The 3830-nt window shown below is 52.0% G+C and overlaps 1 protein-coding gene across 1 annotated transcript in view; it reads right to left on the bottom strand.

Moving 5' to 3' along the window:
* LOC101992570 (secreted and transmembrane protein 1b-like) overlaps positions 1-1874 on the bottom strand; it is a 12631-nt gene extending 10757 nt beyond the window's left edge. The window contains exon 1 of the mRNA XM_005350910.3: positions 1838-1874. The gene's annotated coding sequence lies outside the window, so the exon portion shown is untranslated. The remainder of the gene's footprint in view (positions 1-1837) is intronic.
* Positions 1875-3830: the final 1956 nt, after the last annotated feature.

A 3830-nucleotide genomic window follows, 5' to 3' on the forward strand; every position in this document is an offset into this window, starting at 1 on the left:
AAGAACAGGCAGTGCTCTTAACCACTGAGCCATCACTCCAGACCGCCCCCTCCCCCCACACACAAATTTTTAATGTCTTTTCCCAGGTGTGGTTGCATCTGCCTTTAATCTCAGCACTCTGGAAGCAGAGGCCCCAGAAACAAGGAAAAGAAAGGGCTACCTGCTCAACAGGTACAGCCAGGCACTTGCTGCCAAGTCTGATTGAGTTTGAGCATTGCGACCCACATAATGGAAGGAGAGAAACTAAAAGTTTGACTCTCCACAGCCAATATGGCTCCTATTTTCCTCCAGAGTCCTAACTGCTCCAAGCCGCCACCTCCTGCCATGAGGGTTCTCAGCCTCCTTCCAGCAGACTAGAGTGGTGGGCCACCCTGGTGAGGGTGAGAGCAGCCAGAGAGAGAAGCAGGTATTGTACCCCTCTCTGGCCTCTGTCTTGTCTGTGGTCCCAGTGCCCAGCCCCCTCCTTACCTAGGACAGCAAAACAACCAGAAGCAGGATGAGCCTCCTTTGCAGCTGTCTCCTTTACACTCCGGTTCCTGCTCATCTCTGCGCGTAGACACAGCAGCTACGCATGGGGCATCCCTAAATCTAAACTCCTCATGGCTGGAGAAACGAAGATGGAAGTCACTGACCAGCCATTGCTTTTAATGCACTGTGGCCCAGGGTTTCAGAATAAGGCTCACTTCTTGGGAATCCCATTATTCTTCAAGCAACAAAGACTTCTGGGCAGCACCCTACACAATCAGAACAGAGACAGCGACCAAGCAGGCCACACTGTGACCAGGACTTTTTAATTACGTAGACCCTTCCTCTTTCTCTCTCTAAGCCTGAAGCTCATGTTAGTTCCTTAAAGATGGGCTGACAGGCTTCAATGCTCTCCTTGCCCAAGGACTGTATTGGTTAAGTTCCTCTCTTGTGTTTTTATCTGCTTTCTAAGGGATGAGCAGCAGAAACCGCATGTTGGAACCCCTAGAATCCGTTTCAGGACTCAGGTTACACAGACAATACCCAGTGTCACTTTTATGACACCCTCCACCCAATGCCTTTGTAATTACTGCCTCACTGAGTCCCCTGATGATCTATCACCCTGACCTGTGTCTGGTGGATGTGAGTGCTGAGCCACAGAGCGGTCAGGAGCAGATTTGTTGTGGCATTTCACCGGCGGACCCCACCCACAGATTTGACCCCCTCTGCAGCCCGTCTCATACAGCACAGTGGCTTCCAGCTCAGAGTCGGGCTGGGAGTTACATGCACGGAGCTTCAAGAATTCCGGAGTCGAAGGAAAGTCACAAGAAGAACCTTCAAGCCCACAACCAGAAGTCTGCTTCTACTTACATTACGATGGGAACAAAACAAATCAGGATTCACAGTGTCCCTGACCAAACGTGGCATAGATTCCCAGTTCTGAGTGGCCAGCCTTAGAAGTCCACAAATACCAACCACCGCGGCCCCGTGTGCACCAAGCCCCTCTTCTGGAGACCTGGGCAACTGCACATCCCTGGCTTCCCATATACAGATGACAAGGAAGAGTGAGGTCGCCATTCTCCTCTTCCCATTCAGTACCGAAGAACCCAGCTGCTGCCTATGCCCTTCCTGGAGCTCAGTGTGAGACACTGCTCTGGGCAGCGTCCAAAGCCCAGGTCTACTCTGCTCCCGGCGGCAGCTGCAGCATCCAAAGCACCTGGGCAGTAAGCACCTCAGCCCCGCCTTTACTCTGGACAGATCCTCGAGGCAAGAGGCAGCCTCAGGGACACCCCGCCTGATGGTTTCATTCTCATAGGCTTTAGCCCATAGAGCCCCAAACCCTCTGAGCGCCAGGGTCCCCTCTAGTCCTCACCTGCATACTTGGCTCTTGTCTGAACTCTGCAACTGCCACTGGTGAAGTCATCCAGCTCAGACGTCGCTGAGGCCCAGATAAGGCAGGCTAAGTACCGCCCATGGGACTGGCCTTACGCTCGGAAGAAAACAAGTTCGGGAAAGCAGTGTGACTTTCAGGAAGTACCAAGTCAACACAACAATCAAGTCCTGCATTAATTAGCCACTGCAGCAGGAAAGCGGGAGGAGGGTCCAGGTTCTTTCTGGAAGGGTCCCCACTAGGCCAAAGTTTGATTCAAGGCTCTGGGGCTGCTCCTTTAGGAAAACTGGGTGTATTTGTTTCCTTGCATGGGACAATACGGGCATGACCACTCTGGGCAAGCACACAGGGAAAGGCAGTAACTTCAGGATTGAGCTAAGGAAGGCAGGAGCCTAGTGCCCCACACTGGACACAATCCATGGGTTCCATACTCACGGCGTACCAGGTATCCCTAGTGCCTACCTATGCTGTAGAGAGGATCAAATAGCCGCGATCTTATTATCCCTCCAGGCAGGGCTTTAGATTAGATGTAGGGGTCCTTGTTCTGGTGGGGCTAAAACGCCCTGTGGTAAGGGAGAGTCTGGAAGGGCAGCTCAGGTTTCCACTGTCTCACCCCATTAAAATGCCTTTCTGCGAAAATGAAACTAGTCCATGTGTTTTGAAACTACACGGCCAGGACAAGACATTCCAAGTCTTCCGCGGTGACTTAGCGTCAATGTCCACAGACAATGTGTGCCTGGCTTTCTGGAGATCATGCGTGCAGAAAACCATCTTGATCAGGCACGTCTCCTCAGGGGTGCATATGTGTCTCACAGGTAGACACAGCTGCTCGTGTTCCGCCTAGCTCCACTAGGAGATGCCCTCTGCATGTCCCCTGGTCACAGCCTCCTCTGCCAAGGGCTCTGTCGTCTGCTGACTCACATCCATGGGGTTTCCAGAGACTTAAGTTCTGAGGTCAAGCTCCATTTCTTCGGCAGGATCTGCTAAGAATTCAGGAGTAGTAGGTGTTTCTCTCCTGTGGCTAGATTCTATTTTTAATTAAGTGTGTGCATGCCTCACACACGTGTGTGTGTGTGTGTGTGTGTGTGTGTGTGTGTGTGCGCGCGCGCGCACGCACACTCATGTGCAACAGAGGACAACTTTAAATATCCTACCTTAGGCACCCTCTGCATTTTTGAAATGGGGTCTCTCACTGGCCTGGGTTTCACCGTTAGACTGGCTAGCCAGTGGTTCCAGGGATCCTCCTGTCTGTACCTCCTCAGTGCTGGGATCACAACTGTGCACGTCATAATCAGCTTTTAATTTTTTTACATGGGTTCTGGGGATCACTGGGTCCTCATGTTTGTAAAGCGATCCCTTTAGCAACCGAGACATCTCTCCAGTCCTTGCCTTTGTCTTTCATGTTTCTTGGGGTTGCGTGCGTGACCCCATGGTTCACACTTAGGATCATCTGTAGATATGGCTCATGTCTCTGTGTGTTCTCTTCTTGGGACGCTGAGTTCTACAGGTGTCTCCGTATCCAGGTGGTCAATGGCGTGGGTTACGAACCTATTTGGACTGGCTTGAGCCATCAGTGATGGGGTAGGGGAAGCAGAGTGAGGGGAGTGTTAGCAGAGTCTTAGGGGCTGGAACAGGAGGAAAGATCGGGACACAGGGTAGAGGGAGGGATCTGAATACAGCTAAGGTCCCTGCTATCTAGAGTTTGGTCTTTGAGGTCTGACTTATGTTCTCTGGGGTCTGACTATGTCCTTACATCTGTACCATCATCTGAACTAAAAGACTGGCCTGGCTGAAGAAGACCTGGTTCTGGCCCTGAAGAAGCCACCCCAGGCTGTGACTGCCCCAGGAGCAGAGCAGAGGCAATTGGTCAGGACCAATGGGTAGCCAGGAGACACCACAAGAGTGGCCCTTCTCCTAGGAAGAGAGTGACAGGCTTGTGTTCAGACCCAAGGTCAAAGACCCTGCTGGCTCTGAC

This window comes from Microtus ochrogaster, chromosome 7 (assembly GCF_000317375.1).
Source record: "Microtus ochrogaster isolate Prairie Vole_2 chromosome 7, MicOch1.0, whole genome shotgun sequence".
NCBI lineage: Eukaryota > Metazoa > Chordata > Mammalia > Rodentia > Cricetidae > Microtus > Microtus ochrogaster.